Consider the following 21,565-nt stretch of genomic DNA (forward strand, 5'->3'; position numbering starts at 1 on the left):
TTAATTGATAAATTAGGCACAGTAAGAGATTGACAACAATAATAGAACAATGATAACACTATGTTGTTATCAAAGTTATGTGAATGTTGTCTCTCTCTCAGAATACCTTACTGGGCTGCGTTCATCTTTGTTGTGATGATGGGAGATGATAAAATACTTTCACAATGAGAAGCAGTGAGGTGGATGACGCACGTGTTGTGATGCGGCATTAGGCTGCTGGTGACCTTCTGAAGACGTGTCCAAAGGAGGACATCTACTTTTGGACCATGGTTGACTGCACGTAACTGACTCTGTGGAAGACAAAACCACAGGTAAGGAGGGGACCACCATAGACTCTGTGGTAGAGTGTCTATAATTACACATGCACTATACACATTCTTTACTCTTTTACAGCAATCGCATGAAATAGAAGTTATCTGAATTCTCGTACTTACAGGAACTACTCCTGTAGCATTACTATAAATAGGAAGTGTATCTGTATGTGAAATCACATGTTTTATGCATCCCAACGACCAATAATAAAAAGCAAATTGCAATGAACCCTGCTAGAAGAATGACGGAGTTATCATTGTATTTACTCTTCTAGGAAGTGTTATAAAACCCACGTCAGATGTAGTGACAGTCAAAGAGTGTATGGTCAGAAGATGTAGAGAAAAATGCTGGAGACATGTGTTAGGCAATTAAATATAAAACAATATGTTATATTTTTAGATTTTTTTGCCTGTTTAAGTTTTGAATTTATAGTGCTTCCATATACCTGATTCATGTATATATGGATATATACATCCATGAGTTTATATTATGTTCTTAAAACAGTGTCCAAATCTGCAAAAGCTTGAATCCCCCCTTTCTCATAAAACCTGAATCTTTTGCTGGCAGAAAAGCAAAAACAATTTATTATCTCAATCAAGTATCTCAACATAAAAATTCCCATTAATTGAGTGCTTGCTATGGGTCTGACATTATTCTAGGCATTTAATTTATTTATTTTATTATTTATTTTAACTTTTATTCATTTTTGAGAGAGAGAGAGAGGCAGAGTGTGAGCTGAGGGAGGGACAGAGAGAGAAGGAGACACAGAATCTGAGGCAGGCTCCAGGCTCTGAGCTGTCAGCACAGAGCCTGACACGGGACTTGAACTCATGAACCACGAGATCATGACCTGAGCCAAAGTTGGATACTTAACTGACTGAGTCATCCCAGATCCCTATTCTGGGCATTTTATAGAATTCTCTTCTTTAATCCTTGTGACAACACTATGGGCTGATGGCGTTCTCATCTCAGGGGGCTGCAGAAAAATAAAGTCATTTACTCGGGTCACAGAGTTCAAACTCATTGTGCCTCCTTCCACTAAGCATGCTTTGCTTCTGTATCCCTTCGTGTGGCATAGTTCACCACTTACCCACATTTTTTTTTCTTGTGTTGCCTGTTTGCTACTTTATATGCGTGCTCTTTGACCCAGCTCTAAGTTCCTTGAAAAGCAAGAATAGAACCCTAATTTCTTTCATATCACCCTGGACACATGACAGTGAGCTCCACTTAACGTATGACCTCTTTAACGTTTGACAGGGAAATTCGATTAGAAGTCACGTGCGTGTGGAAAATGCCTCAAGACAGGTACAAGAGCCGCATCAGGAATGAAGGAAAAAAAAAGATTTGCTTTCTGCCTCAGTACAACATGCTATCCCCTGATGCTGATGGAGGAAATCACTGATTTCCAATGAAAAATGTAGAGGGAGTAAGTAGGCATTTTGAAGCTACAGGTAGGCTTTAGATTTTTGAGTTTCTGAGCTGTCACTACTGGCTGGCGAGTACATGTGTGAAATGGTAGTCACCATAGCAACCAGCAAAGCAAGATTTCCTCTCCTCCCTTTGGTTTATGAATCCAAATCAATAAATGTTTATAAATAACTCTCCAGCCGGCCAAAAGAAGTTAAAGCATAAGCCAGAACAATCCTTCTGTCCTGTGAATGTGAGTCATAGATCTGTTGGCCATGTTCTGGGGACAGAAAAAGGCTATCCGCGGAATAAACAATTGGCCACATCATTTTCTTTGCAAGAGCACTCCGGGGGAAAAAAACAAAAAACTGCTGAGCGAAAATCTATGTCACATGCTTACTGACAACAAGAATATGAAGTATGCGCGTCCAAGGGACACAAAGACAGAACTGTGGAAATGACAGATGCTGGGTCTGAAAGAGAACATTGATGCAATAGGACCTGAATGATTACGCGGAAGTTCGACTAGAGTAGGTAGAGACGTTAGCCTGCATTTGTGGGTTGTATGTTCTCTACGATATGCAAGTGGAATTCATACAAGAGTGGGATTTAGTATAAAGAGTCCCAACAAAATCAAATCAGGCCACCAACTATTGTAAGGATTCTTTCTATAGCACTCCAAACAGATGGTCAAACAGCCTCTCCGCGGATATTTTTAGGGAAAGGGAAAGTCATTTTCCTCTAATCTCTATCTAGTAGCTGTTAAATTTATTTCCTGAGCCAAAATCTCCTCCTACTCCTATCCCTTCACGTCTCTCCTTTGGTCTTCGTTTGTTCTTTGGCACAACAAACACCTAATCCATCTGGTCCCCTCTCCGGGACAGCCTTCCAAACCTTCGAAGGCAGCCACCAAGTCTTTCTTCCTTCTCTTACCATTGGTGGCATTCCAACCTCTCCCCTTTCTTGGTTTCTTTCCTCGGAATGCTCTTGATTCTGTCAGTGTTGTTGGCACGTGGACTCCTGGACGGTCTGTACAAATCCTCGGATGTGGGTAAAGATTTCAGGGAAACCGTCCCCTGGGCTTCCTGTCTCTATGGACGTGGCTAAGTTTATGTTCAAGTGTTTTATTGCGTTTTGTTTTACAGCCATGCTCGCTGCACCCTTGGCGCAGATCAGACTTCTGGTAGGGTGAAGCACACAGGGAATCGGAACACATTATATAAATATTTTTCCCAGGAAGAACCAAGCAGGGCAGGGATTCCCTGGCAGGCCACTAGCCTGAGAAACAAAAAGGGACAGCCCTTCTGATCATTTTGGCAAACATTTGAGCTGGCTGACATGGAGTGGGAAAGGACTAATTGTCCACAAGATGTGTTTTGAAGGGTGTTAAAGAAGTTTCCTGCCCCCAAATGTCTTATTCGTCCAAGTGCCAAAATGATTAGAATTTGGAAATAGTAAACACTTTCTGGCTGTTTTGGCCCCCAAAGTACATTTTAAATCATGAACAGTGTAGTGTGAATGATTTGGTCACATTTCTTTCTTCCAGGGGAGAGGGAGTAGGAAAACAGGAACTTCTTGCATTTGGAGAGAGGGAAGGAAAGGGTGTTAAAACAGGGGAAATAGTTTAGAAAGAAGTGCTAGGATGCTCTGAAGCCTTTGCAGTTTTTCTTGGGGCCCATCCTGCTCCACAGTTCATGCTCTCAATGGTTCGGGGAGGGAGTCACTTACTCAAATGTGCACCAGTAAAAGAAACAGGTGGGTGGAAGAGAGACCACAGTGCCGGCGTCGTAATAAGCAGATCTTGGACAATGGGAACGCTTGGAATCTGGGGGGTGGATGTCCCACTCAAGGGCTGACCATTGCTCAGCTCCAGCCAAATATTGCAGAAGAGGTATGCAGGCCCTATGTTGGCAGAACTCTCAAATTTTCAGAAACCTGAAAGTCTAAATAAAATCTTCTAGTTTGGGAATGTTGACTCAGAGGGATGCAAATAACTCTTGTACGATCTATAAAAGACAACTAACTCAGAAAAACCAAGAGTCGGGTGGTGGTCACCGGGGTTTGGTGTGGAGGGAATATGAGGGAGACAGCAGGTCAGAGGGTCAAAGCTCCCAGTTAGAGGATTAATATGTTTGGGGATCTGTGCCCAGGATGGTGATTATAGTTCATAGTACACGTCATAGTCTTGAATGTCACCACGAGAGTAGGTCTGAAATGTTTGCCTAGCAAAAAGGAAGTTGTAACTATGTGACAAAAGGAAGGTGGTAGCTAATACTCTGGGGGTCATCATTTTGCAATTTATATGAATCTCAGATCAACTCCTTGTGTACTTTAAATGTCCACAAGCTTCTGTTTTAATTGTCTCTCAAGAAAGCCAGGAAAGCAAACCCAACAAAAACAACGTATCTGCTGCCAGTTTGTGACTTCTAATATTAGGGTGCGTGTCATAAAGGTCTACAGCTACTCTACTCCAGTGAAATAGCAGACTCCAGAAATAGTAGCATAAACAAGACAGTCTTTCTGCCTTATCCCTTCTTGAGCCCAAGAGTCTACTTGGAGAGCTTGAAGCGTGTCTCCTCCAGCTTGAGGGAAAATAAAAAGAGTGGATGATGCCCGATGACTCGTGTTTGAGCAATCCAGGGGTGGGGAGCTGCTGCTCCCTGCCTGACAGAGCAGAGAGGAAGAGAGTTACACTCAACGTCGCATGTGAGTGCAGGCACACGTTACCCCTACGTGTCTGAAAACGTTAGGGGAAGCCGTCTGCGATAGAACTGGGTCACAGAAGGTCTGAATAGCTATCGGGGAGGTGGGAAAAACCAGTTGCGTCTTCATCCCATTCAATAAAGCGATCATTCACACGTTTCCTTTCTGAAACTTCCTGATAAAATTAAGATATCTTGGAGAGTTCTGCAGCCCCACATCATTATCGGCCTTATACTTTCTCTCCTCCACATTCAGTTTTATGGATAATGTATTTAAACAGTCCCCTCTTGAAGGATACTCATCTTGATTCTTAGTGTTTGCTACTACTCCTAACGGGGCAATGCATTTCCTTGTCTGCACGTAGCTTTGCATATGCCTAAATGTCCTGTGGCATCGTTACTAACACGGAATTAGCACACAGGATGTGCACCTGCTGTTTTGGAAGATGTTGCCAAATTGCCCTTCGGGAAGGTAATACAGACTTACATGCCCATCAAGCATATATGCTACACAAACTGCTGTCAGTGGTCCGGTGACACGATCCTCTCCAGGGAGCTTGTTAGAAATGCAGATCCTCAGGCCCCATCCCAGACCATCTCCGTCAGAATCTGCATGTTAATAATGGCGGTTCTGGTCACGTCACTTTCGAGTCATCCTGCAGCCTCTTTGTGAATAGCTGTCAATCCGGATGCATCTCTTCATGGTTTCATTTGGTATTTCCTTTCAGATGGGTGAAATCGACTATCTCTTTATGTGTTTAAAGGTCATTTGTAAGTCTTTATACACATCAAGGAAATTATCTCTGTCTGTGATGGGACTTGCAGATGTTTTTCTATTTGTCGGACATCTTGAATTTCTAATGCTTTTTCCATGTTGTGCAAATTTGTTTTATTTTTATATAGTTAAATTTATCTCTTTTTATGGTTTCTCTGTTCTGAGTCATAGAAAGCTTTGGCCCACTCCATAATTATTAAAAAAAAATTTTTTTTGTTTCCTTTATGTATACTTTTTGGTTTTGTTGTTTACCTTTAAATATGTTTTCTACCTGGAATGTATTTTAGTCCAGGGAAAATGAAGTGGATTTATTTTAATCTTTTCCAGGTGGCTACTCCCTCAATACCATTTATTGAAAAATTCACCTTTTCCACATTTATTTGAAATGCCACAGTGATCATATATGAAATTTCCCCACATGAACCTTCTCTACCAGTTACTTAATGTATTATGTCACCTTTTGATCTTGATTCTCCACTCAACGGCTGAGTATGCTCTCCCAGGCCTGTGCTCAAAATGACGATCAAAATGGTCAAAATTTCTTGTTCTATCAGAGTTCCTTCAGGTGAGCGCTCCTGTGATAAGGAAATGCAGGGTAAAGGCTTGCTGGAGTCTGAGAGGGCACTTCGTGTTTTAGTTTTAGTTTTTGCTTAAATAATGTCTTTAAACAAAGACGTAAATGAGAGAGATAAGAAATGCTAGAATAGATCAACATTTTAGAATTTATTAGTCAGCTGCCTGGCTGACTCCATCAGTAGAGCGTGCGACTCTTGGTCTTGGAGTCATGAGTTCGAGCCTCACGTTGGGTGTAGAGATTACTAAAAATAAAATAAAAAATTAAAAAACCCTTTAAAAAAAGAATTTATTATTCTATAGCACAGGTGCAGTGAGCTAGGAGGCTTTTCCAATGTTAGTTCTAAGTCAGGAAACTAAACTTAATGTAAAGTCTCTTGCTACCCACAGCCTGTTTTTGAGTTTTCAAAGCTAGCCACTGACTATCTGGCACTTTATATTGCCGGGCCTTCATCTTTATCATCTTCTTGTTTTTCTTTCTTATTTTCTTTTGTCTTATTTTATTTTATTTTTAATGTTTATTTTTGAGAGACAGAGAGACAGAGAGAGACAGAGTGTGAGTGGGAGAACGGCAGAGAGAGAGGGAAACACAGAATCTGTAACAGGCTTTGGGCTCTGAGCTGTCAGCACAGAATCCAGTGTGGGGCTCGAACCCATGAACTGCGAGATCATGACCTGAGCCAAAGTCTGATGGTCACCTGGGAGTACCTTTTCCTACTTAAAATTTTTTAAAATGTTTATTTATTTTGAGAGAGAGAGAGAGAGAGAGAGCGAGGAAGGGGCAGAGAAAGAAGGGGACAGGGGATCGAAAGTCCTGACAGCACACAGCCCTATGTGGGGGCTCGAACTTGTGAACCATGAGATCATGACCTGAACCAAAATCAAGCGTTGGACACTTAACCTATTGAGCCCCCCTAGGTTCCCCTGTCAGATTAGGTTTCTAACACATTAGGTTTCTAACACATTCCTTTTAGCATCTCTCTCTTTAAAGAAATTTTTGTGTCACCAGGCGAACAATGAAAAACGAGAGTTCAAGTTCAAATATGTCACTGAAATTAGGAATATCAGTTTTTCCTGTATATTTTGTAATAGTCCTTTTAATGTTCTTTTTAATTATGTTGGAGTTCTTTTCCTCTGGTGGCATAAGATGAGAACATGTTATGATGTGAACAAGGCTAGTTCCTTGTGGGTCTTGAGATATTCCTACAAACACTCTGTGTGAACCATGGGCAGTTTATTATGAAGGATTAAATTCTGGGAATTAAACTGAGGCTTCCTTCTTTTTTAATATTTGTTTGCTTGTTTATTTATTTATTTATTTATTTAAGAGAAAGAGAAGGGTGTGAGTCCAAGAGGGCCAGAGAGAGGGAGAGAGAGAATCCCAAGCAGGCTCGATGCTGTTGGCACAGAGCCCCTGGGCGGGAGATTGAACTCCAGAACCGTGAGATCATGACCTGAGCCAAGACCAAGAGCTGGACGCCTCCCTACTGTGTCACCCAGGTGCCCCAAACTGAGGATTCATTCTTAAGGGCACCAAACATTTAAAATAACATTTTAGTCTGGAAGAAGAAACTCCATTACACTCAATAGCGAGAGGGATATGTTGAATTTCCTCTTCTCTAATCACACTAGATTTCCTCGTACTTATTTTGGGCCATGCCCTCCTTCTGTCAGACTGACTTAAATTTTACAATCCCGCAATTTGGGGACACTCAGTTGTTACGATACTGTTAGCAACAAGCACATAATAGCATAATGTACAGTGTATTGAAGCCAATTTTCCTCTCTAGGGGCTCTGTGTGGTGACATTGTTATAGAGCCTTGGCTGAGGACCCTGTGAGCCTTCCCACACTGCTTCGGTGGTCGTCCCTCCTACTTTAGCCTGGAAATGCCTAGCCTGAGAGTAGGGCTTCTGTGCCTCTAGTATATTTAGGGAATTGGGCCCAAGAAATAAGAGTGGGGGAGGGGGGCTGGGAGAGTGAAACAGAGAAAGAAGGGAAACCAATTCAAGAAAGTAGGATTGAACTGGTTACTGCTACTGTCGCTTGGAGATCTAGCCCCGTGCTAGACCCTGTAAGAAACCTTTTAGGACATTCTTCGAGAGGAGGAGCAAGGGAGTGTTTGCTTCTTGGCTCAACTTCCCTTGCTCAAGGATTGTTCTGAAGGTGTTGGCAGCCTCCTGTCCCATGCCTGTGTCTATGGCAGCGTGGCTGGGTGGGCTTTGTGGCCATCCTGGGTGGACACTATGGGCCATCAGCAACAGAAGGCTCCTTTGCTGAGGCGACACTGTCAGGCTACATATGAAGGTACCTGGTTGCCATAGCAATGGGCAAAGCATTTCTACCTACTGACACCTTCCGGGCCTTGGTGCTAATAAAACAAAGTGCAGGACAGAGAGATGAGCTCCGAGGTTCTGTGGAGGCCCCCTATTGCCAGGAACATGGCTAACACCACAAAGGCACCTGCAAAATCCATCCAGGTACAGCAAATGTCCGGTAAGGCAACATGTGTGTCCAAAGAATGGTTTTATAGGTGTAAAGGACTAGTTCCTTTGGCAGATGACTGGCGTCATTTCACAAAACTTTCTCTGGAGGCCTCAAATTATTCCTGGATGGAGTAGGAAATGCGGTGTTACACATATAGTTGTGTACATACATAGACATGCACATGCCAAGAACGCTCATGGGGCAGAGACGGCAGCAACTCTCTATAAAATCCTCCGGGCTTGTCTCTGGAGACCCAGGTCAATGGGATATGTGTTTAGGGGGACATAAGGCTATGTGGCTGTTCAGAGAGGTGAGGTTTCCTTCTCAGGGAGGATGAGAGGAGGACCGAGCCTGATCCCAAACTCAGAGAAATGCCAGATGCCATGAGAAATCAGGTGTGGATGTCCACGTCTGCTCAGCACTACGGGATGCGGGGCAGCACTATAGAATTGTGATGACTCACTTTCCATCCCAAGCTCTGTTTCCCTCTTTGTTCCGTGTTAGCTTGTCAGTCCCTTCATGTTGTGTAACGACACTTAGGAATGTTTATTACATGCCAGGCACTAACGTTAAGAAATTCACAAACATGCACTGACCTAGCTCTAAAGAAATTTAAAAAAACAGTATGAAATCCATAGTATTATCTCCCCCATTTTACAGATGAGGAAAGCAAGGCACAGGAGGCTATGTAAATTACTTAAGGTCATGCACGAGTGAGTGGTGGATCTGGGACCACAGCTACCATCTGTCCTGTGCCCCTTTTTGTCTGCCATGTAGATGGGTAGCACCATTTTATTCTCTTTCCTGATCTCCCACGATGCTCGGTGTTGGGGTGTTTGATTCCAGGTGATTCTGTATGATTCTCTAGTTGCTTTGCTTTTGCCCTGTTTCCTCGACTAGATTTTGAAAAGCCCGAGGGTCAGGGTGTGGGTTCTCCAAGTGCCTGAAATGGTGGAACCGAATCTGAAGAGCATGAACTTGCAGAGAGTCCCCAGGTAGTCATTCGGGGTTTATTGACTCCACACATTATCGTAGCCAGCGTAGGTGTCATTTCTCAGAACAGACCAGGAGCACAAATCAGAAGTGGGGACGTCATAGGAGACAAACACACCAATGGCAAGGGGGCGATGCAGAGACCACGAGCATGTCTGCAAGGCAGACAGATGCAGGACATGCTGAATTGCTGTATCATGAATGTCAACCTTGTCCCCTCAAGGAACATGGGGTTCCTTTTAAGAAGGCAGCTATGTGAGACATCCTGAGAGGTTTTCTTCCCTCATCAAACAGTTCAAATAAAAGTAACTGTTGCAGGGGCCTGGGTGTCTGAGTTAGTTGAATGTCCGACTCTTGATCTTGGCTCAGGTCACGATCTTGAGGTTTGTGGGATTGAGTCCCCTGATGGGCTCTGTGCTGACAGTGTGGAGCCTGCTTGGGATTCTCTCTCTCTCTCTCTCTCTCCCTCTCTCTCTCTCTCTCTCTCCCCTTCTCTCTCTCTTTCTCTCTCTCTCCCTCTGTCTCTTTCTCTCCCTCTCTCTCTGTCCCTTCTCTGCCTGTGCACACACGTGCACTCTCTCTCTCTCTCTGAAAACAAACAAACAAGCAAACACTAAAAAAACCTGTTGCCCCTGTAAAAAGTATGCTTTCATTGTCTAAACATCTTATGGATGGAGAGCAGTTTAATTTCTGGCAGTGCTGGGCAAAGATGATGTGCCCTTTCAGTTCTTGTCCCTTTCACATCAGCTTAGTGTGGACCCCTTTGTGGGACCCTTTCTTCATAAAAAAATATAAACATTCTGTCTTGGTCTACACTGCTGCAAAGATTAATATTACCTTGGTTAGGTTCATCATTATGAGTATTATTCATATTCAATAACACAATATCACTATTATTATTTTTTAGGTGGGCTCCGTGCCCAGTGCAGAGCCCAATGGAAGGCTTGAACTCACGACCCTGAAATCAAGAATTAAGTTGATACCAAGAGTCAGATGCTTAACTGACTGAGCCACCCAGGAGCCCCAACAATATTATTATTCAATATTCTTTTATTCATTTTTTCCTTCTGATTAAAAAAATAAGAATAAAACCTTTTAGAAAATGTTTATTTATTTATTTTGAGACAGAGGGGGAGTGCGTCACCCCCCAGAAGAGGAGGGGAAGAGAGAGATTGAGAGAGAGAAATCCCAAGCAAGCTCCATTCTGTCAGCACAGAGCCTGACTGGGGGCTCGATCCCACGAATCATGAGATCATGACCTGAGCCAAAATCAAGAATTGGACACTTAGTCTACTGAGCCACTCAGGTGCACCACAAATAAAACATTTTAGTGACTCCAGGCCTGTGTCTACTGTCCCTTGCTGAGCCCAGGGCAGTCGGTCAGTTTATATGGTGTCCCTGTTGCTTCCAAGAGATTGGCACACGTCATAACTTTCTTTTGAAAAATTAAGTACTAGACACAAATATGACTGACAGTAATTTGCTACACATTAATTTCAAAGAGCAGAGGATACATTTCGTGTACGTTTTTCTTTTCTTTTTTTCCCCCTATTCCTTCACCCCTCCCATTTTTCTGTTTTTAAAAATTAAACTTCAAAATTGTGAGATGGTCATGGATCCATATGCAGTTGTAGGAAAAGACGCAGAGAGATTCTTTTTTTTTTTTTTTTGAGACAGAGAGAGATAGAACATGAGTGGGGAGGGGAAGAGAGAAAGGGAGACACAGAATTAGAAGCAGGCTCCAGACTCTGAGCTGTCAGCACAGAGCCTGACACAAGGTTCAAACTCATGAACCGTGAGATCATGACCTGAGCCGAAGCCGGACACTCAACAGACTGAGCCACCCAGGCACCCCGAGAGATTCTGTTATAAAGAATTTCCGTCTGTGTCACACAGTCTTCCTTCCTTTGTAAACCACGCAGACAGCCTGCTGGTGACATGTGACACCAAACTTCAAATCGGCACATGCTTCTCAATCCTCTCTAAGTGTCCCGTACAAATTTTCACTTGTATTTAATAGATTATCATTTGACACGAGTGACATTAGTTCCCGAATGTTACTTTTCTAAAGTCCTAAAACATTGTAGATAGTACTTAAATATAAATTCAATGCTATCTATTATCACTCTTATTTTTCTAGTTTTTAAACACTTTAGTGCCCTTCTCTAAATGTTTTAAACAAAATATCAACATGTATTGCTCTTGAATGATCCTAACTTCCACCAGATGGTATTGTACAGGGGGGGTTGCTTTGACGTTGAACTTAGACCTTTGTGCCGCGTGGAGGCAGGGGAAACCCAGGCGCATGGATTATGTAACCCCTCCCTCCTTTTCGGGGAGGAAAGAAAAAATGAAGGTAGTTCCTAGACAGGAGCAGGCACTGTGGACACTTGGGGCTGGATCATTCTTTGCGGGGGAGGGGCAGTCTCCTGTACATTGTAGGATGCTTAGTAACATCCCTGGTGTCTGTCCTGCAGATGTCGTAACGCCCTCTCTTCCCACCCTTCCAGGTGTGACACCCAGAAAGGTCTCCAGATATGACCAAATGTCTCCTGGGGGGCAACGGGGCTCCTGGCTGAGAGCCACTCCCTCAGAGGATCCGGAGGCACGGGGCCGGGTGCGGGACTGGCACCATGAAGGACGTCTCGTGGGGGCTCCTCTTTTCCTGGAAAATCCTCTACCTCCTTGTTTCTTTAACATTTTTTGTAATGTTTATTTATTCTTGAGAGAGAGAGAGAGAGAGAGAGAGAGCGAGCATGAGTGAGGAGGGGCAGAGAGAGAGAGAGGAAGACACAGGATCTGAAGCAGACTCCAGGCTCTGAACTGACAGGACAGAGCCTGATGCAGGGCTTGAACTCACAAGCCATGAGCTCATGACCTGAGATGAAATCAGACGCTTAACTGACTGAGCCCCCCAGGCGCCCATCTAAGTCCTTATTTCTGAACAGACTTCCCTGCATCCCTGGGAAACAGGCCATAGAGTGCAGGCCCCAGAGCCAGACTGCTCGGCCTCTAGTTTCAGTCCTGCCAGTTGCCGACTGTGTGGTTCCAGGCAAATTATGACCCTGGAGCCTTAGTCTCCTCCCGTATGAAACGAGAATATACTAGAAGCTGCCTCACATAACAGGATCCATGCACAGTGCACATCACAACACCTGGTACATTGCAAATGCTCTGTAAGTGTTAGGCACATGCACGTGCGTGCACGTGCACACACACACACACACACACACACACACACACACCAGAGTGAGTCTTTGTGGCAGAAAATTTGCTTATTCTATCTTCACCCTACCTATGCAGGGTGTCATGACTAGAGTATTAAATAAACTAGGGAAATTAGCTGACTTTTACAGGAAGTAGGGGGTAATGTTTCATGATGAAGCCTAAGAGTGCAAACTCTCTGCTGCATTGGGAAGCCGGGTGGAAGCAGTTATCATACACTAGGCATTCATGGCCTTAGTCTTCATCTTCGTTACAGACACTTGAGGTGGGTATTATGATCCCTAATTTCAGGACAAGAAAATGAAATTCAGAGAAGCTAAGTCACTTACTCAAGGTCACAGCCTGGAGAAGCTGCTATGGCAGAAGCCTGGCCCACCTCTGATCAAATTCAAACCCTGTCTTTCATGGAGACTGTGCCATGTGATCACAAGTGGATGGGTGAGAGGCAGACAGAGAGACTGATGGAGTGAGGAAAGGAACCAGGGAAAGGTTACAGAGGAGGCACTTGGCTAGAGAAAATGCCAAGAGTGACCAACAAGAGCTAGTGTTTGAGCCAAAGGAGCTGAGACTCGTTGAGGGATGGTGACATTGGACGAGGACAGCCTCTCTATTTTTATTAGGGCATCTGAGAGGGAGAGCGAAGAGACAGGTGTCAAAAGCCCAGCAGGAGTAGGGATATGGTGGGGAGTTGTTTGTGCTGTCCGCAGTGATGAGTGGAAACCGAATGAGGCCGCCCTTAGAAAGAGCAGCCGGGAGAGTCCCGAGGCAGAGGGGTGGGAGGCTTACAGGAGAAGGGGGAAGAGAGAAGGGATTTTGAATTCAGCCTTGGTTGCAAAGCCAAACAAGTATTTGGAAGCGAACATGCCCAACAATGTATATTCTTGCCGATTGAACTGCTTTGGACCATTTAGTGCATTTCAGCTGACCCACCAGGCCCAGCATTGAGACGTGAGCTCGCCGGGTGCTGGAAAGTTAGTGTTAGAATAGCTTCGGATCCTTAAAAACGAACATACCAATCTCTGACTCCGAGTCTTTTGAATAGAAAATCCAGCCCTTGGAAAATAAACAGCCATTGATAAACTCAGGGTAAATCTGATCTAACTGGCAAGGAACACAATGGCTTCCAGGCCGGGGGTGGGGTGAGGCAGTGGCTGAGTGTGTTTGGACCATATTCCTCTTTTCAAAGGCCCCTGGGCCAGCTGGAGGCTTGACAAGGGCCCCCACTCAAGGCCAGCCGGCAGGGAGTTGAAGTAATCTAATTTTAATTATGTGACAAAAGCATGAAGAATCATTTAAAGGTCTGTCAGAGGGAAAAATGGCTCCAGTCTGCCAGGAGTCCTTAGATGGTCATACAGAGACCCATGGGCTAAATACTGGGTTTTGGTACTTAAAAAAATTAAGTCACATAATAACCAGATTGCACAGTATTGAAACAGAGAAAGGCTGTGAGAGGCATCCATTGCTCAATCAGATAAAGACAGAGGCAAATACGAGACAGCCGGCTGCAGGACTGTCATTCTGAGTTGTTTGGGGGGTTTAAAGAGTCTTTTAAAAATAAGGTGAATATTCTCCATCTCTTTAAAGCCAAGCAAGAGTGCATTTCTGTGCACAGTAGTGAAAACAGATGGCTCAGAAAGCAATTTCAAGTACATTATCCAGTTGTTCAAAAACTCCTTCGTTGGATCTTGAAAGAAAGTTCTTAGTCTTAAGTAAAAAGGATTGATTTTGAGATCCCAAGCTGTTTCAATTTACCACCAATTACATAAAAATGAAAAGAAGTGTCCTTTTGTATAAACACTGGGTTCCATAGCACTATCTTGAAATTCTGTGAGTTTAGAGCAAAGAAGCACTTTTTCTTTGAATCTGTGGACCTCGACCAAAGATCCTGGAAGTCTGGAGGAGGCCGCGGGCTAGAGAACACCTCCCACCTCAACTGAACAAATGTGAAGGCAGGGTTGACATCATGAAACAGATGGAGATGAGTGGCTTCATCAGAAGTATTGTCACATCCTTCTCAAAGACAACACGGGGGGTGCCTGGGTGGCTCAGTCGGTTAAGCGTTCATGGGTTCGAGCCTCGGGTTGGGCTCTGTGCTGACAGCTAGCTCAGATCCTGGAGCCTGCATCAGATTCTGTGTCTCCCCCTCTCTCTCTCTGACTCTCCCCTGGTCATGCTGTCTCTCTCTGTCTCTCAAAAATAAATTAAAAAAAAAAACACATTAAAAAGGCAACACGGAATTCTGCCCAGGCTCGACCTTGGGGTAGATGCACGGAGGTTTATTGAAGAGTTGGTCACAAAAGACATTCGATGACAGGCGATCAGTGGACACCTCAGAGGAGCAGAGTGAGTAGATACAAAATTATCTGTCCTCACAGCGTCTCCACTTTAATTGACCTTGCAACTCCCATCAAAAGTGAAAGTAGCCTTCGTGAGGTGCTTTCTAATGTAGTGGTCACACACTGTCCTCCTCCCCAGTTTCCTAGGAGGAAGGAGAACAGACGCTCTCTTCCATGTCCCTCAGGGACCCCGTTAGCCGGGGTGAAGCTAGAGGATGCTTCAGTAATAGTTAAAGCTCGAGTTCTCAGTGGCCTGACGTAAGGAGAGTGGACTTGTTGCTCCTATCACAGCCTGACGCAGGCTTCCCCCGGCAGCACGCATTCCCTCCTTCATGCGGTGACTTCGGAGCTGTGGGTTCTTCAGTCTTACAGCTGTGCCATCTGCATCATGCACCTTCCAGGTCACCATCGAAAGGGGAAATGAGAAACAGAGGAAACTGGTTGGCCTTGAAATGCATAGTGAATGAGATACGTCACTTCTGTTTTAAGTTCATTGTCCAGATGTACTCATGTGGTGGTTTTCAACCCAGTGTCAGGAGGTGGGGATTTGTCGGGGAGCCCACCAATATTTGGTCTCTGTCCCAAAGGATCCTGTGGGGCCCCATTGCCAAGAACATCCTTCCTGGTTATTGAGAAGCAAATAAAGAGTTCTTCATCACAAGAGATTGGATCTGCACGAGATAGTGGTCTGTGTTACTCTGGGAAGACATTTTTTCTTGCTTCTCTCATCTGGCTATCTACAAAATATTTAAATATTTTTTAATATTTATTTTTGAGAGACAGAGCATGAGCAGGGAAGGGGCAAAGAGGGAGGGAGACACAGAATCCAAAACAGGCTCTAGGCTCTGAGCTTTTAGTGCAGAGCCTGACTCGGGGCTCAAACTCACAAACCATGAGATCATGACCTGAGCCGAAGTTGGATGCTCAATCGACTGAACCACCCAGGCGCCCCTGCTATCATAAAATATTTTAGATTTGAGATTCTATATGCAATAGAATAATAAGAACACATATCTTATTTTGTTTTCCTCTCATGATGCCAAAAAATCAATGAGGCAAATATATATGGTAACTCTTGGCAGCTTATTAATGAAAGTGCATGTAAACACTGACAAGATGGAGTGTGGGACCTTGCATCTCCTTCACAAGGAGCGCAGAATGTCCTTGGGGACAGCATGCCAGCTCCCAAAGCTAGGTTCATGTCTACATGATACTTATGTATCTGGGAGCAATCTCTGAGCGGTGATGCATTCAAGGAACAAGGGATAGTTCAGATCGTCCTTGACTTAACATGGGCTTGTGGCCCCAGAAACCCATCACTAGTTGAAAATATTGTTAGGTCAGAAATGTGCTTAACACACCCAACCTCCCAAACAACACAGCTCAGTCTGGCCTCCCTTCCACGTGCTTGGAACACCTACTCGAGCCTACAGCTGGGCCGAATCATCCAACACAAAGCATTTCTGAGAATATGGTGTTGAAGATCTCACGTGATGTGTTAACACTGCAGTAAAAGTGAAAATGGGGCAGCTGTGTGGGACAGAGTGGGTGTCATCATGTCGGTCCTTCACCCCTGTGGGTCTCACTGTCCCTGCCCCGCACCGCGGGAGAGGATCACACTGCGTGTCACCAGAGGGGAGAATGAGCAACCATCAAAATTCAAGTCTGGTTTCTACTGAATATGTATCACTTTTGCACCTTTGGAAAGTTGACCCGTGCGTGGTAAGTCCGGGGCCGTCTACACTTCAAAAGTGACTCCATCCTCTTATTTGGATTTTTTCAGGGAATGTGCAGAGATTCCACTTAGGAACACTTAGCCTTACTCTTTTGTCTCCAATCCAATTCTCTCACACCCAAAGCTGTTCCAGAGTAAAACCCTGTCCACAAATAGCCAGTGCAGTTTTCTGGTATCTCTCTCCTCTTCCTGGTCCCTCCATCTGTATCCCCTGTCACAGGGGAGGGGAGTGGAAAACAAGGGGGCACAGAATGACTTCCAGCAGCTCGGGGAAGGGGGAAAGCTTTGTCTCCCCATTCATTCGTAATTGGTGCCCCAACACCCCTGCCTGCCCTATCCCTGAGGCCCCATGTGTGCTGCTGTATTTATCGACCTCCGTGGTCTGCCTTCCTCAACACCTCACCACAACCGCCCCAAATCAGAAGGCTCAAATGCCACGTTTTTGCTTCGGAGAGCCTTTGAAATAGCCAGAGAGGAACGCAAATTTTAAAGTGGGTGTAGAGGTAATTTTGAAAAGGAAATGGAAAAAAGAATTCCTCTCAGCAGAAAAACATCTACTTTCTACCCAATCGTAAAGAAAACCTTGAGTTTGTGTTTTCTTCCCTCCGTCTTCTAGTAAAGCTTTCCTCCATCATCTGAAAATAGAGCTTCTTTAGGAGGCCTTTCCTTGCTGAAATCGTGTAACGTGAACAAGCATTACTATTGATTTAAGTGGAAACATTTTCAAGGCTTTCCAGACCCCCGAAGTCAACTCTCCTAGGCTTTTTTGATACCTTGGGACGCATCTTGCTGACGGAGGTGCCACAGAAATCATGATAAAACCCAAATGCTCGCAGAGCCGGTTCATGAAGAGAAGGCACTGGCCTCCATAAAGGCTCGTGGCCAAACAAATGCTGAGCTCTATTTTCGCGTTTTTTGTAAAGGTGAAGATCATCTCTGGATTCCTTTTGGTTAGTGAAAACAGGTACTAATGCATGTCTCCTGTAAATGCAAAGTGGAGTAACACAAACTTGGGAAAAGGGGAGGGTACCTGAGGTTCGAAATTATGGAGCCTTGCTTTCATTGTCTCCCAGTTTCCATCCCATACTGGAGAATTTGGTCCTAGTCACTTAGTCTCACAAAGAATCCCTATTGCTCTTTGGAGTTACAATTCACACCCTTCTGAGCTCAAATGTTGCCCATTCCCAGACCCTAATTCTGCTCCAACCCCAGCCGCACATTGAAATCATGGGGAGGAGTCTCGGTGCCCAGGCGCACCTCCAACTGCTTACATCCTTCACTCTGCAGGTGCGAGCCAGGGACCAGTGTTTCATAGAGTTCTCTAGCTGATTATGATGGGAATCCAGGGCTGAGGCCTACCACTCTAACCCCGTGTCTCAAACTTTTGAATTCCCTGTCACATTCCCTGTGACAAATGCAGATGACTTTTCCTTTCTGAGATTGTGACTCCTTGGAATGCTGATACAAATGCTTCCCAGACCACTCTTTGAGAAATAACTTCCCTCTTAGGGCTCAAATATCAAGTCACATCATGCTGAACTGTGTCCTTGAACACATTGAAAACATTTTAATAAAGGAATTTTCATTCATTTATAAAAATAGAAATAGTGTAATGCTTATTCCTTACTGCTGCATAACAAACCACCACAGAACTCAGCTGTTTAGAACAATAACAACACTTGTGTATTTTGCTTGTGAATCTGCAATTCATGCAAGACTTTGTTGGGGCAGCTAGACTTTGCTCCATCTGTCAGCAGCTGGGGCTGGAAGAGCCACTTCCAAAATGGGTGTCAGTAAGTGCTTGCTGGTTGTTGGCTGGACGTCAGCTGGGATTGTTGGCTGGGACCTTGGTTTCTCTACAGGTTGCCCTCTCTACAGGACGCTTGAGCTTCCTCACAACATGGCAACTGGTTTCCAAGAGGGAGTGCATCAACGAACAGGAAGTGGAAACTGCCAGTTGCTTAAAGCCTGGGCCGATAAACAAGCATATTATCTGTTCCTATCCTGTTGGTCAAATCAATCAAAAAACCTTCCCATGTTCAAGAGTAGGGGACATAGAGCTCATCTCTTTGCAGAAGACGTATCAGCTTTGCGACCATCATTAACTCACCACAATAGACTACCATGGATCCTTTACTTGGCTTTACTTATGTCTGCTTTTGAGAACTGACCTTTTCCTCTTATTGAAGCCTCCAGGTCTACCTTTAACTCAATTCTGTAAGCAGATTCCATCTTGTTGAGTCTACCTAAGTCCCAGCCAACTTTCTTCATGCCACTGCCACCTGCCCTCTGTTTTGTTTAGATCTCTGGGAACTGACAGCTCTTAGAGTCCCAGTCTCTGTTCTTGATCTGCCCTTTAGGATTCACTGATTCTGGGTTGCAGAAGCCCTCACTATCCACTTTGCATTGTCTGGCCAGTTAGATCTCAGTCTCTGCTTGCTTCTACACCTCTTCCTAGCTTTCATTGCTAGGTACATTCTTCTGTGCCTTTTCTTACCCAACAGATAGGTCGAAACTAGCCCACTTTTAGATTCTGGTCCCTTTGGGTCTACCTTGTACTGTTGTAGTAAAGATGAAACATGAAAATCATCTCTTGAGGTAGTTCCACAATTTTTGCATATGTGTCTTTCCTCATTACCATCTTTCTTTACTCATATCACAGAATTTTAGAATTATAGAGTAGGAAGAAGACTTACAATCTACCTAGACTCTAACTCCATGTTTTACAGATAAGCAATCTGTGTTCCTTTTCCATATTTCCATATGGGTTTCCATTTGAATTCTAAGAATGTTTTTACTTTATATTGGTAAAGTGACTTTCCCATTCATCCATTCAAACATGCATTCTCTGAAAGGAAGGAGGAGGGGGGAGGAGGAGGAGGAGAAAGGAGGAGGAGGAGGAAGATGAGGAAGAAGAGAAGGAGAAGGAGGAGGAGAAAGGTGAAGAGAGGGAAAAAGAATAAGAAAACTAACTTTATATTCTAGAAATTGGCTAGTGAGTGAAATTGGGTGGGGTGTGATAGAAATAAATTTCCATGCTTTTCCTATATTAAAATAAAAACTTATTTCTAAATTGCTTGAATATATTCACGTTTGTATGTTCTGTGTGTTTTCTACTGAGCAGCTAACAGTTTAGTAAAAGCAAACAACATGGTTGTCTTCGGCTACTCTATGAGAAAGAGACGGAGCGCTTCAAGGACAAGCACCATACACTTGTGGGGCTGTGTCTCGCCTGCCTTGTTTGGTCGTGATTGTAGCAATCTGAGCAAGCAAGACATACTTGCTTCCAAATTAATGGGGGTGCAAAATGGGGGTGAGTAGGAAAAAGGGAGGGAGGGAAGAGCACGGCAAACCAGGGGCCTTTGCCTTTAACCTTGGTTTTCCAGTTATGTAGGCCAGAGGTGAGCTCAGTGTGTAACTAAGCTGATAGACAAGGGAGGTTTTGAGTAGACAGAGAAGAGTTTGCTTAATTTGACTTTAAAATTGAGATTTACAGAGCGGCTAGGTGGCTCAGCCAATTAAGTGTCTGACTCTTAATTTTGGCTCAGGTCATGATTTGTGGGATTGTGCCCCCTGTGGGGCTCTGTGCTGACACCCTGGGATTCTCTTACCCTCTCTCTCTCTGCCCTTTCTCCTGCGCAAGTGCTCTCTCTCTCTCAAAAATAAATAACGATTTAAAAAATAAATAAATAAAATCAGGATTTACAATAGTTTTACATTCTGAACATCTTTTTCCTGAGACAAAGCCCAGTGTCTTCACTCTGCTTATGACCTGTGTTATCTCCGTGGAAATCTCAACCCCTTGAGCAGTGTGTTATATAGAGTGCGTGCTCCATAAATGTAACAATTCCTTACAATTACAGGTGTACATAACACACACATATCCCTCACCCTTGAGATTGTCAAAATTTATTAATTACAACCAGGAATGGAGTGATTATTCTGTGTGTGGCACTGCATTAAATAAGCCCTCCAGATACAAAGTCACACACAGGAGCCTGGATCTCAATGGTACTGATAAATAAACCTGTAATTATTTTAAAATATGTTAAGTGTAATGATTGGTACCTTTTAAAATGTACTGTTTCCAATTCAGAGAGAGAATAATTATAGAGCTCATTAAAAGTCTTTATCAGTAACCATTTTTAGTTTTGTTTTAAATACTTCCTTGCTTATTTCAGCCTTCAACTTTGGAAAGTCAGACTAATTTTCCCTACAACAGCCTCCTCTGTCATGCCCCACGCCGGCCCCTTTGTTATTTTTATTATATAGACTCAAAGAAGCATAGCCGTTTAGAGCTGGAAGGAACGTTGGAGACATATCCCTTTCCAATTTTCTCTTTGAAATGTGTGTCATGTTACTTTCCATTCCGTTATATATATTATGCAGCTGTTCAAGTTCTGAATGTGGGGAAGGTCACTGGTATAAATAGGATACCTCACCAAATGGGGAACGTGCTCCTGGGACTTTTGGAAGCAAGAGAGCTCATACTGTGAGTACCAGTCACCATCACTAAAATGGAGATTTACTGTTCCCCAGGCTGCTTAGGCACCCCAAATGGGAAGGGTGAAAGGGATTATGGAAAATAAGGGGAAGCCAAGAGAGGACTCTGAGAAGTCAATTCCTTGCCAAGTTATGTCCTAAGACTGGTTTGGTGTTTCTCAGGTTCTGGAAAAAAGTCCTTAATAAGCAAATTGATGTAATGGCCCTGGTGGTATGCAGGCACATCTTCCAATATGATTAACTGACTTTAGGAGTGCAGAAAAACATAATCCAAGGTGTTAACACACTTGTGAGGCCTTTGGCAATACAGTGTCTTTAGATGCTTGGCGTGTAGTCAGTATGGCTAAATAAAGTTAACGTCTGTATTAATTTCACCATATTTGTGCTACAAAATATTTAGGAAATGTAGACTGACTTTTTACTCCAGAGAATAGCCTACCTTAAGTGTATGAATGATAGGAGTAACATTCTTAATTTTGGAGCCTGCAAATAGGAAAATTCACAACATAAAAGAGCAG

The sequence above is a fragment of the Suricata suricatta genome, chromosome 7, assembly GCF_006229205.1.
Source record: "Suricata suricatta isolate VVHF042 chromosome 7, meerkat_22Aug2017_6uvM2_HiC, whole genome shotgun sequence".
NCBI classification, from domain to species: Eukaryota; Metazoa; Chordata; class Mammalia; order Carnivora; family Herpestidae; genus Suricata; species Suricata suricatta.